Genomic DNA, 14,268 nt, shown 5'->3' on the forward strand with positions numbered 1-14,268 from the left:
CGACCATATTTTGGGACCAGTGTTCGTATCACATCACCTAACAGGCCGGCGTTTCTTGCGGGTGACTTTGACTCCCCTGCTGGGAGAGGTGCCATTGATGATTCGGAGGGTTATGTGGCTGCTACATGATGGTCTCTAGCCCATTTCACCACTAACATCCGGAAACATCTCAATCGTGTCTTCCCTGGTCGATGGATCGAACGAGTGTGTCCAGGTGGCATGGCCTGCTCGTTCACCGGGTCTCATCCCGTGCGATTTCTGGTCAGGGAGCCATCTCAAAAGTATTTTGTATGCACAGCCCATTCCAGTTGTGGAGACACTGGAGCAGCGTATTCATGCTGCTTTTGACACTGTTCGGATGCAGCCTGACCGATGTGAACGTGTGAGACAGAACATGCTACGGCGCGTAGACGCGTGCGTTGAGGCACATGGAAAACATTTTCAACACATACTGTAACTGTGGCTTCTTGCTACACTTATTAGACTGCAGTCTCTGTAACAAATGCAGGATGAAATAAATGGTCTCTAACACGGAAACCATACATTTCCAGACATAAGTACAGTGGATCTTTTTGTTCTGCATCCTCTCATCGATTAGTCCCCAGATTTGTAACCTGTGGAAAAAATCGCCCTGTGTACAAACGGTACCCTAGAACTCGACCTCCCCAACTGTCTGGATGATTTGATAGCAGAACGGAAAGGTCATGTTAGTGCGGAACAAATGCTTCAGCACACACAGCAATATCGAAGGCATTACCACCACAGAGTTGTGCCAACGAGTATTTAAACTTCAAGTACAATGTTGGTTTCGACTTTCTTCTGTACAGGCAATATCTATTTAAGGCAGAGAGCTGACCACCCACCTGAATTCCATGTACACTAAGTACTGAAAGAGTGGGTCACCTTAGAAAGGAATAAGCATCCAAGTACAAAAGCTACTGGCAACGGTAATTGAAGGTGTATTAGCATAATGGAAAACTGAATGGAAACATCTAAATAAAAAAAAATGCTAGAGGATAGTTTTGTCAAAACTGCTTCAAAACCTGATTAATAACTCACGTTTCACATTAAACTTCCAATTTATTTCAAATTTCAAGTAACATGTGAAAGTATGCGTAAAACTGAAACAAACAGCAATGATTGTGAATGTAATAAGTACTTCTTAATTTCATTTGTGTGCGGTCGTGAAAACTATGTGCAATTTTTGTGTGAGTTGCGTCCACTGGCTGGCGGTGAGAACTCGATGATGACAGGTGTAGAATGGCAAGCAGGCCGTTATTTTTCTAAAACGCATGGTCCCTGGCAGGTATGCACTTTGCGCCGGGGGCTGTTTGAAATGGTGCTCGGGCTCCAATGATGGCACAGCAGGGGACATGAGAACGAACTAGGAAAGCTGTAAATTCCTGGTGTGAGAAGCACCAAAGAGAATGCTTTCTAAAAAGACAGGGATTTGCAAGGGGATTGGAAAATATGAGACATTCACAGCGAGAGGAATCTGCTGGTTTCAAGACGTTAGCATTATTTGATGTGTCGGTTTTGTAAGAGAGCCCAGGACTGGCTCAACCAAATTTTTTTAGAGAGGATGAGAACTCACGAGTGTCTACGTGTAGCGGCTATCATAAGCTGAAATGTTAAACCATATTTAAGACGACGGTGATTGCTACACTCTTTATGAATTTCTCATCAAACAGAACATACAAGGTCAACAGTGATTGGTTAGAGATTCTGGTGGTAACAGAACGAGAAAGATATTTTGAAGACGAGCATATAGAACTCTGGAGAGGGAGGACTTCATCTGTGCATCCAGCTAATGAATTCAACACGGGCTTAGGCATGAGAACTGCAGGTCATGTGTACTTTTTTGGATATTTCCCATAATCTGTTATCTAATTCTACAATCATGCCAATTGACAACGAAACAACTAATTGTAGGTCATTATTATCATTTTATTTCCAGACCTACCCATCTGTGCATACGCATGAACTAATAGAAAGCTAACTAACAAATTAACATATCCATCTAGTTCCAGTATTAGTATAATGAACTGATAATAATAACTTATTTTTGTAACTGAATCTTTTGTACCATCTTGCTTGTGGTTTACCAGTTACTTTAGGCTGTCAAATTGTAATAGTCACTAAATTATTTTCGTTGTATTATAAAATCATAACACTATCAATGTTGTTTGATTGTCAGTGGACTGGTAATTAGTGGAATGTTAGGGAAAGTCATGGTCAAAGAATGATTTGACCATAATTTATTTTGAAGATAATACTTTATGAAATTTGTTATATGTATCTGATGTACAATTATGTAACATGTCTGCTAAGGCGACCACACCACATGACAAATCAGAATACGAGAGAGGAGGAAAGTCAGTTGACGGAGACTGATGCTACGAGGGTTTGGGCGACTTTGGGCTCGCTGTAGGAGTGGGTGAGCACAGTGCCCTACCAGGACTACATGGGTCCGCTGTTGTCTTCTTGCTACTGAGCTAAGGGTCAAGGACACCCCACACCAGTCATGCGACACCGTCAAGGCTTAGCGGCCTGTACCAGTGCCCTACTGCATTATGCCACAGCTGGGTACAGGTAGAAAAGCTGCGTACACCACGAACTGGTCGTCAACTACATGTCTACTACGCAGTCCCATGGGGAAGCAGCTTAACTGACGTCTTACAGCAATGTCAAGACTCAGGGTCTCGAGTGACAGCTCTTTCACTTCTACAAGAAGACTCAGGAAGGCTGTCAGTCGACCTGGAACACCAATTACTTTGCGTGGAGTATTACGTGAATATAAGAGACTTCACTAACGTACTGCCCACGCCAGTCAACGCAGATCAATAAATCGTGTGTCACATGTGTACCAGCCATTTCTGCACTTTAATAATGGGGCATACATGACCTGCAGAGACAATCTACGCACAATGCAAGTGCGATTCTATCCACTTTGATAAACATTACTAATTCGACTTTACTCGCAACTCTGTGAGAATTAACATCCAGCAGTTTATTATTCAAAGAAAGACATTTATATGCATAATTGTCATATGAACCTCGTATTACGATTATGAACATAATAAATATTGTGCTCTACACTGAGAAGGGTGGCGGTTTTTAATGAGTGTTTATGTCAGACAGGCTATGAACATGCAGAAACATAATGACTAGTATTTAATAAACTAAAATAGACGTTCCTCGAAGATAATTATAAGACCCATAAATCTGAGCTAACGAAGAGTACTGTAATTCCACGAACTGGTCATTTAAGTGTCAGCAAAAATTATCATACTGTTTCATTTCTGATGCCCGACTAATAGACAGGACAATTCGTATCATAAACTGTGTGGTTTGCTCGAACTAGTGAAGTGTTTTTTTCTAAACATTATAGGTTTAGTATTTACTTTTTTTATTTATTTATTTAATCTTACTTGCTTAGGGCCATTAGGCTGTCTCTCATATTGTACTAAGATTTCACACACGCAGTACTTTTTTTTCATCATATCTACCCCAAGAAAAAACAATTTTAATGTGACAAATGATATTAAATTCATATGAAAAAATTGCAATAAGTTTACCTCGCCAGGTAATGAGAAATATACATGCTTTCAAGAAACATAAAATTAACCTAATGAAAACGTCTCTTAACATTAAATTCAACAAAGAGTGTATGTCACTTACAATAGTTCCGAAATATGTTAAAGTCAAAATTAACTGCAAAACTAAAGCTGCCAGATTTGCTAATCAAAAATGTGAAAATATATAGCTAAAAACAGAGATTAAAATGCAATATAAGAAAAAAGAACACTTAAACAATGTCATGCACAACTTGCATCTGCAGGCAGGACACAGACTCTCACCCTTACAATTCTCACACATCCTACACCACATAGACGATGAAGTAGATAAAGAACAAAAGATCATCTTATCCAAACACAAAAACAAAATAGAAGCCTTAAAATCTATGAACAATTCAGAGTTTGATAAAAACAAACAGCTAAGCCAACACAAATGTTTTGATAGAGCCATTAATACAACTGACATTCAATTTAGCAGCAGTGTACTCACTTTATTAAATAAAGGTTTCAAACATAATATTGGAACAAATCTCAATAATCACAGTGTTAAAAACCTCATAGCCGGCACAAAACTTGCTTGTGACACAGCAAAACTAGATACATGTGAGAAAAATGCAGTTGCATAAAAGACAAATAAACTGCCAATGAAACAACTTCAAACAAATAATACCCGCAAAAACATTGACCTTAAAGATTTGACAAATATTAACAGCAAACTGTCTCAAAGTAAAGCACTCATAGTAAAAGCTGACAAAGGAAATTCTTTAATCATAATGCATGAGAGAGAATGTACATAGAGCAAACCTTGCAATTTTACCATAGCAACAATATTACTGAAATAAAGACAGATCCTACAGTGAAATTCCAAACTAAACTCCGAAAGCTACTACAAAACTGTAATATTTTACTGAACATATATGAAATACGTAACTGCATAGCAATGAATCCCTCGGCACCAAAACTGCGTGCATAGCCAAAGGTTCATAAAGAAAATTGTCCCATTCGCCCGCTTGTTAACTCAAGAAATAGCCCTGCATACTTCATAAGCCGTAAATTAAAAGACCTCATTACCAAATACTATACATTTGAAAATAACTACACCATACATAAGACACATGAACTCATAAGCTTAATTAAAGACATCCACATCCCACCAACAGCTAAATTAGCATCACTAGACATAGTCAACCTGTACACGAACATCCCTGTCAAAGAGACTACTAACATCATAAGAAACAATCTGCTTAAATGTAAAAAATTAGTCTTGCAGAGATCTGTGAACTCATAGAAATACTTTCACTAATTCTAGAGCATAATTACTTTAGCTTCAACACCAAACTGTACTAACAACCTGATGGTTTGGCAATGGGAAATAGCTTAGCTGGGATATTGGCTGACATTTACATCAACCATATAAAACAAAAATTCTTCTCTGCCAACCAGCAAACAAAATAATATACTACAGAAGATATGTTGATGATGCAATTCTGGTTTTTGATGGTACAAGCAATGAAATAGATACATTAGTAGCAGATCTTAGCAAAATGCACAAAAATATTAAATTCACAGTTGAACATGAAACTACAAAAAGCATTAACTTTCTTGACCTGAAAATTTGCAATAGTAACAATAAACATCAATTCAGTATTTACAGAAAACCTACCACCACAGATGTCAGTATTAGCAACTCATCTCTCCACCCTCCCCAACAAAAAATGGCGTATTTTCTGAATCAGCTTTTCCACAAATAATAAATTACAACAAAAAGTAATCCATGATGTAAATACCTCCAAGAGTCCCTACCGTAAATCAGGAATATACAAAATCAAATGTGATACATGCCCAAAATTCTACATTGGGCAGACAGGCAGAAGTTTTGAAATTAGATACAAAGAATATATTGATGCTCTAAGACTTGGTAACTTGAACAAATCATCATTTGCAGACCATATCGCTGAAGAAAACCATTCAGTAGGAAACATTGAGGACAACTTAAAAGTTTTTCATCTAACAGAAAAAGGAGCCACTATGAATATATTAGAAGAATTAGAAATACACACACACAAAAGCGGCACTCCGGACTATATCCTTAACGAACAAACAGAATTAGCTAACACCCCTCTCCTGAAAAATTCCCAAAATTTACTTTCCAGCCTCCAAAGCAAATGATATTAATGCAGCTATCTGCAGATCAAGTAGAAAAATTTATATGTTACTATTATTCTCACGATGCCAAATGTAATAAAATAATATACTATTTTACCTATAGAGTTCTAAATATATATAAAAAACTTTATAATTAATTTAGCAATATCAGCTCAAAAATTCAATGTCTCTGTACTAATGTAAAAGGCATAACAGTTTTGTAAATGAATATAAGATCCTTTCCAAACATAGGACATCGTCGACAAATATCACGATATTTCATAGCATCTGTGAAACTCATATGTTTGTAAGCTCTTTGTATGTATCAAAACATGTGGTGCGTGGTTGAAATGATCTCAGCGACAAATCTAAAGTGTACAGTGAGAACTATTTATGTGTGCAACAACGAGAATGCAGTGGGAATTCATTTACATCTGTTGGACGAATGTTATGAAAACAAACACTCGAAACCGACGTTTCACGTAAGTTACATGCAACGAAAATCTGTAACGCTACCCTCTGTGTGTGGAGTGTTTATAATTATGTTTTATTTATATTTTAGGACAAGTAATCTATAACAACACACCAAATTTCATAAAGAACGCGTGTAAACCGTCTGATGATGAATCACAACGATTCGAAACCGGTAACGGTTTCCTTTGAATAAAGGAACTCAAAGCAAATTTGTGACTGGTTGCTGTCCTAACACCATCAACATTTGAGTATCTATAGAGACAATGTAAATGAATAACACTGACTAAGACCTAACAAAGTTAATACTGCCAGTGGATCTACTACTGCTGCTGCCACTAATAATATTGATAATAATAATAATAATAATCCCCGTGGAGGCCCGGGAAAAGAATGGGCCTCCAGTGTGTTCTGCCAGTCGTAAAAGGCGACGAAAAGAACAAACCACTAATAGGGGTAACCCCCCTTTTAGTGTGATTAGTTGGTTCAGGGCACAACTAAAGAAGTCTCGCACACGCGCCGTCATGGTCGGGGACGAGAGCAAACAAACAAAGAACAACACGCATCAATTAAACAATCAGAGGAACATCAATTAAACAATCAGAGGAAAACGAAATCTTAAGACTGCCACCAGAACAAGTACAAATAGAACACGAAGATATAGAACAAAAATTTCAGCTGACATGTATAGAATACAAAGACACAAATACAGACATTAGACCATTCTTGCATAGACCGCCAAATAACCCACAAGTCGAAACAACAATAAAAACTATCAACACAATCATACACAACAAAATAAATGAAAACACAACTATGGAAGAGTTACAACTATTGGTTTATATAGGAGCACTCACTACACTAAATATACACACTAGGCAGAGATCAGAACCAACCAACACAAAGAAGGAACCCACAAAACCAGCATGGCAACACAGGCTACACATCAGAATAGAAAAACTGAGAAAAGACATTGGACAGATAACAAAATTTATAAGACCTCAAATGTCAGAAAAAAAACGAAAAAGGTTAGGTAAAATCTTACAACAAGAAGCGATAGAGCAATTAGATGAAAAGAAGCAGAAATTACAAGCATTGGTCAAGCGATTTGGAAGATACAAAAAAAGTGAAAATAGAAGGAAACAAAACCAAACATTCAACACAAACCAAACGAAATTTTACCAGACAATAGACAACACACACATTAAAATAGACAATCCACCAAACATAACAGACATGGAACACTTCTGGAGCAACATATGGTCAAACCCGGTACAACATAACAGACATGCACAGTGGATAGAAGCAGAAACAGACACATACAAGATGATACCACAAATGCCTGAAGTGACAATTTTGCAACATGAAGTCACCAAAGCAATTAATTCTACTCACAATTGGAAAGCCCCGGGAAAAGATAAAATAGCAAATTTCTGGCTAAAGAAGTTCACCTCAACACATTCATATCTAACTAAATTATTTAACAGTTATATTGCAGACCCATACACATTCCCTGATACACTTACACATGGAATAACTTATATGAAACCTAAAGACCAAGTAGACACACCAAACCCAGCTAAATACCGCGCCATACCATGCCTACCAACAATATACAAAATATTAACTTCAGTCATTACACAGAAATTAATGACACATACAACACAGAACAAAATTATAAATGAAGAACAAAAAGGCTGTTACCAAGTAGCACGAGGATATAAAGAGCAACTGATAATAGATGCAGAGGTAACATATCAAGCTAAAACCAAACAAAGGTCGCTACATTTTGCATACATTGATTACCTAAAAGCTTTTGATAGTGTATCCCACTTATGTTTAGTACAAATATTGGAAATATACAAAGTAGATCCTAAATTGATACAGTTCCTAAACATAGTAATTAAAAATTGGAAAACCACACTTAACATCCAAACAAATTCAAATAATATCACATCACAGCCAATACAGATGAAGCGTGGAATATACCAAGGACACCAACATGCTAAATAATACAAATTATTGATACAATATTACTGGAACATACCCACACAAAATCACACATTTGCTATACATGGATGATCTAAAACTACTGGCAGCAACAAATCAACAACTCAACCAATTACTAAAGATAACAGAAGTATTCAGCAATGATATAAATATGACTTTTGGAACAGACAAATGTAAGAAAAATAGCATAGTCAAGGGAAAACACACTAAACAAGAAGATTACATATTTGATAACCACAGCGACTGCATAGAAGCGATGGAAAAAACAGATGCCTATAAATATCTAGGATACAGACAAAAAATAGGAATAGATAATACAAATATTAAAGAAGAAATAAAAGAAAAATATAGACAAGGACTAACAAAAATACTGAAAACAGAATTGACAGCAAGAAACAAAACGAAAGCTATAAATACTTATGCTATACCAATATTGACCTACTCATTTGGAGTAGTGAAATGGAGTAACACAGACCTAGAAGCACTCAATACACATACACGATCACAATGCCACAAATATAGAATGCATCACATACATTCAGCAACAGAAAGATTCACATTAAGCAGAAAGGAAGGAGGAAGGGGATTTATCGACATAAAAAACCTACATTATGGACAGGTAGACAATTTAAGAAAATTCTTTCTAGAACGAGCAGAAACTAGCAAAATACATAAAGCAATCACTCATATAAATACATCGGTTACACCACTGCAATTTCATAACCACTTCTACAACCCTTTAGATCACATAACATCAACAGATACGAAGAAAGTAAATTGGAAAAAGAAAACACTTCATGCCAAGCTCCCACATCATCTAACACAGTTACACATCGCTCAATACGCATCCAACACATGGCTAAGAAAAGGCAATATGTACAGTGAGACGGAAGAATTCATGATTGCAATACAGGATCAAACAATAAACACAGCAAGCATATTATTAAAAATCCCAATACCACAACAGATAAATGCAGACTTTGCAAACAACAAATAGAAACAGTAGATCACATCACAAGTGGATGTACAATACTAGCAAATACAGAATACCCCAGAAGACATGACAATGTAGCAAAAATAATACATCAACAGCTTGCCTTACAACGTAAACTTATAAAACAGCACGTTCCCACATACAGGTATGCACCCCAAAATGTACTGGAGAATGATGAATACAAATTATACTGGAACAGAACCATTATAACAGATAAAACAACACCACATAACAAACCTGACATCATATTCACCAATAAAAATAAGAAATTAACACAACTAATCGAAATATCCATACCCAATACAACAAATATACAAAAGGAAACAGGAGAAAAAATTGAAAAATACATCCATCTACCTGAGGAAGTCAAGGATATGTGGCATCAGGATAAAGTTGACATTATACGAATTATACTATCAACTACAGGAGTCGTACCACACAATATCCACCAGTACATCAATGCAATACAGCTACATCTAAACATATATACAACTACAGAAATCCGTAACTATTGATACATGTTCAATTACCCGAAAGTTCCTAAATGCAATATAACATGTACCGTACAGTTAAAAGGAAGTCACGCTTGATCAAGGTCCGCGTCACTTTCTACTTTTGACCAGACATAACGTCTGAGATAAGAAAGAAACAATAATAATAATAGCAGGCATAAAAGTTGTTTACAAGTCTACAAAGTAGACGTTTTATGATATAGTGAGTTCTGCTGGGAGTAAATGTAAGAAGACTGCGCCAGCTAAGAATACTGGGAAATGAGAAATATCTGGTTGGAAAGAAGGTCGTTAAAAAAAAAAAAAGGTTCAAATGGCTCTGAGCACTATGGGACTCAACATCTTAGGTCATAAGTCCCCTAGAACGTAGAACTACTTAAATCTAACTAACCTAAGGACATCACACACACCCATGCCCGAGGCAGGATTCGAACCTGCGACTGTAGCAGCCGCGCGGTTCCGGACTGCAGCGCCAGAACCGCACGGCCACCGCGGCCGGCGAAGAAGAACGTAAAGGAGTAAAGAGTAGGTACAGGGGCAATGGTAGTCATTATTGTTGCTCCGGCAGATATGTCATTAACTGTCTTCTGAGGCTGGAAATGTTATTCAGTTCACGAATGTAACACAGAAAATTATCCCAGTGTCAGGTTCCTGCTACTGAGGATGACTTCGAGAAAATGCTGGACTTTTCCCTGATGGAACAGGCTGCTTCTGCCATGTTGCTCAGCAAGAGCTTAATGTCAAGGAACGCTTTGAGTGACAGTATTTTCACTTCGCTACGTCACCATAAACTTTTGTGCTGACTTGATCTCTGAGTGACTGCAGGAAGGTATGAAGGTGATCCTCAATAGTGTCCACGTAGTCCACAGTTGCCATGGTGCCTTCCCAGGTGTCATGGGAGCCAAGGTGAATGTCCCCCATACGATAATATTGCGCCCAATGGTCCCCGTCCATGGAGCGGCTGAGAGGTGCTGTGAGTGTTTCGAGCTACCGGTCTGCTGGACGACGGCGTATCGTGACACTGCAATCGACCTGGTGTAAGAAAAAAGTGAAAAATGATTTATAAAAGCTGAATCATTTATTCAAAAGAAAGAGCTTCACAAAAGCAAATCAGTAACTCATTAGACCACTCTAGCCCTTACACGAGTAGTTGCTCGGCTTGGTGTTGATTGATAGTATTATTGAATATCCTCCTGAGGGCTGTCGTGCCAAATTCTGTCCAACTGATGCGTTAGATCGTCAAAATGTCGAGGATCGCGGCCACATTGCTTCAAATGTTCTCAACTGGACAAAAGTCCTGCAACATTCTCGGCCATGGTAGGGTTTGACAGGCACGAAGACAAGCAGAAGAAACCATCGCCATGTGCGGGCGGCCATTGTCTTGGTGAATTGTAAGCCCATGATGGCCTGCCATGAACGGCAGAAAAATGGGGCGTAGAATATCCTCAAATTACCGCTGTGATGTAACTGTGCCGCGGATGACAACCAAAGGGATGCTGCTGTGAAAAGAAATGGCACCCCAGACCATCGCTCCTGGTTGTCGAACTGTGTGGCGAACGACAGTTATGTTTGGATCCCACTGCTGTCCGGAGCGTCATTCTGGAATCTCACTGACGGGAATAGTATTTTCTTCAGTGATGAGTTCCGCTTCGAATTTAGCTTCGACGACCATCGAATATTTTCGTAGCTCTGTAACTTGGTCGGGATCCCCACAAACCAGTAGTTCCTTGTCCCCTGGTTCACATGTCATTCTTTACGTGTCGTTAACTGTGACTGCCGCAAATTGAATGATTATTATTTTGATAGTGCTTTATAAACGAGTTGAAAAATATCTTATAAAACAATAATTTGCAATAAAATATACCAATTATACTCCAAATTAATTAATGGGAAATGTTATCTTCTTTTGAAACTGGATACAAATAAATGAAACAACCAGCCCAGTGTATGAGAATGAGATTTTCACTCTGCAGCGGAGTGTGCGCTGATATGAAACTTCCTGACAGATTAAAACTGTGTGCCCGACCGAGACTCAAACTCGGGACCTTTGCCTTTCGCGGACAAGTGCTCTACCAGCTGAGCTACCGAAGCACGACTCACGCCCGCTACTCAGAGCTTTACTTCTACCAGTATCCGTCTCCTACCTTCCAAACTTCCCCCAGGCTGTGGCTAAGCCATGTCTCCGCAATATCCTTTCTTTCAGGAGTGCTAGTTCTGCAAGGTTCGCAGGAGAGCTTCTGTAAAGTTTGGAAGGTAGAAGACGGATACTGGCAGAAGTAAAGCTGTGAGTACCGGACGTGAGTCGTGCTTCGGTAGCTCAGATGGTAGAGCACTTGCCCGCGAAAGGTGAAGGTCCCTAGTTCGAGTCTCGGTCGGGCACACAGTTTTAATCTGCCAGGAAGTTTCAGCACAGTGTATGTCTGAATACTAGGACTCAGAGATAGAAAAACATAGACTTGAGGAAAGTGAAATTCATTGTTTAACATTAATTCTGAATCGAATAGATAGTGTTAACGATGAATATACGCAAAATATGAAAGTTCTTTTCGGGAATCCTTCGATAACTAACTGAAAAAAGATCCAGTAACTTCGAGAATTTCCAGAAATGATCTACGTCTGTATAAACTAACTATAGTAGGACCACGCTAAGCGAGCATAATTCGGTTCTGAATCTTACCAGCAATGCGAAACACTCGTTATGCGAAACGCATTTTTCTGTAGGAATTCCCGTAAAAATAGGATACTGCGTCCCGTTCCGTAAAAATTGGTAAAACAATTTATAAACTAATCATATAATGTATAATACTGTACATCTTTTTTGCAGGGAAGTTGTCTAAAGACATCAGTTTTTGCCTCCTCTTCCAAACGAGTGCTAAAAACAGAAGACGCCTAGTTGAATGAAAAACTCGCTAGGTATTGGTTAATCGGCAGATTTACTGAATTCGTGTTGCTTAACGCGACAAATCTAAAATGGAATTCATAAATAGGTATTTCAAGGCCATGAATTAACATGAGTCTTCGAAGTTTGGAGAGCTTACAACATCGTCACAGACAATTTGCTACATCGTTGACGATGCCGGGCCGAAGGTACCGGAGCCAATAATTGCAACGTGAGGAGTGTCGACAAAAGTACACGTGAATCCTGTATTGTCATGTTTCGGAGCTTCTACTGCGCATGACGGTAGGCCATACATCAACCCACCTGTAGCAACTGAAGAGGTCTGTCTAGATCGAAGATTGTTAACGAAGACTAAAAGACGTCACTGAACAGGTTCGTTATGCAAAACATTGTTCGTAAAGCTATTCATCGCTTTAAAAAATTATGTTGGGTATTACTCGATATGCGAATCACTCTTTATAGAAGGTGTCCATTAAGCGAGGTTTGACTGTACGTTGTTCATAATAATAATAAAAGTGCTGTAAACTTCATGCTCTTCCTTCTTCCGCGTTTTCTATTATTTCACTATCATTTCTTTCCCGTGGAACATAAGCTATACCACGAAAGGTAAAGTTAGTAACAGTAGTTGCATGACTCAGCGATTATACGCAAATGCACAGCGCTTTATCAGCATAACTGCAATTTCATGATAAATGACTAATGACTCCCATTTGTATTATTTAAAACCGTACTTGACACTTTCCAGAACTTTATTTTCTGTGACAACTTTTATTCGTAGGGTGACAGTAGAGATATCCGTCACGGGTGTCATTTACCCAGGTAAAAGTACACTACAATAAAAATACAACATTCCCAATTAGAAGGCTCTGCTGGTTTCTTTATTAATAATTTGTCAAACAGTGGTTCTATGTTTTAGAGACAGATAACGAAATAATTTTCTAATTTTAGCATATTTCTGTTCTTATTTTTTACGTTCACCGTTCAAGATAAAGCTAATACATGTACGTAGGAATTGGCGACAGGAACTAATAATTTCGAAATTTCTCTTCATCCAAAAGGTGAATTATATTTAATTTTAAGCGCGGGATCAGCAGCAAAATCTGTAAGCGTCTCTTTCATCCGGACACTCAGATCATCCAAGGAAGGATATTGTATTCATCTATACCAGTTGTCAGCGTCAGAGTTCAGTTTCTCTTCCTAATTGTTCAAGCTCTGTGTCATGCAAGGAATCTGAGAGCTTAATATTATCGACTAGTCCTATTCAATTTGTCGACAGTCTTCTGAAAGAAAGGGAAAGACTCATGCATCAACTTTTGTAAAGACGTAGACCTCAAACGAAGTTTTACGAGGAATTCTTTGATTTTACCGTTGGCGGTTATAATGTTTACTTCTCCCTCTTGTAGGCTCTTGTTTAAAATATTTAGGTGGTTAAAAAGACCAGCGAGAACGCTAATTTTAACAGCCAAGCGCGGTCACTAAAATAATTTGCATATCCTGATTTAGAATCTTCTAAGAACATTAACAATTCAGCCTTTAAGTCCAGAACTCTTGTCAGTTCCTTTCCTTTGGAAAGCATCCTGACGTCTGTGCCGTAAACGAGATTTTGATAAAGCAAACCAAGATCTTCAAAAATTATTCTAAACTGTCGAGATTGCAACGTTT

This window comes from Schistocerca gregaria, chromosome X (assembly GCF_023897955.1).
Source record: "Schistocerca gregaria isolate iqSchGreg1 chromosome X, iqSchGreg1.2, whole genome shotgun sequence".
Lineage (NCBI taxonomy): Eukaryota > Metazoa > Arthropoda > Insecta > Orthoptera > Acrididae > Schistocerca > Schistocerca gregaria.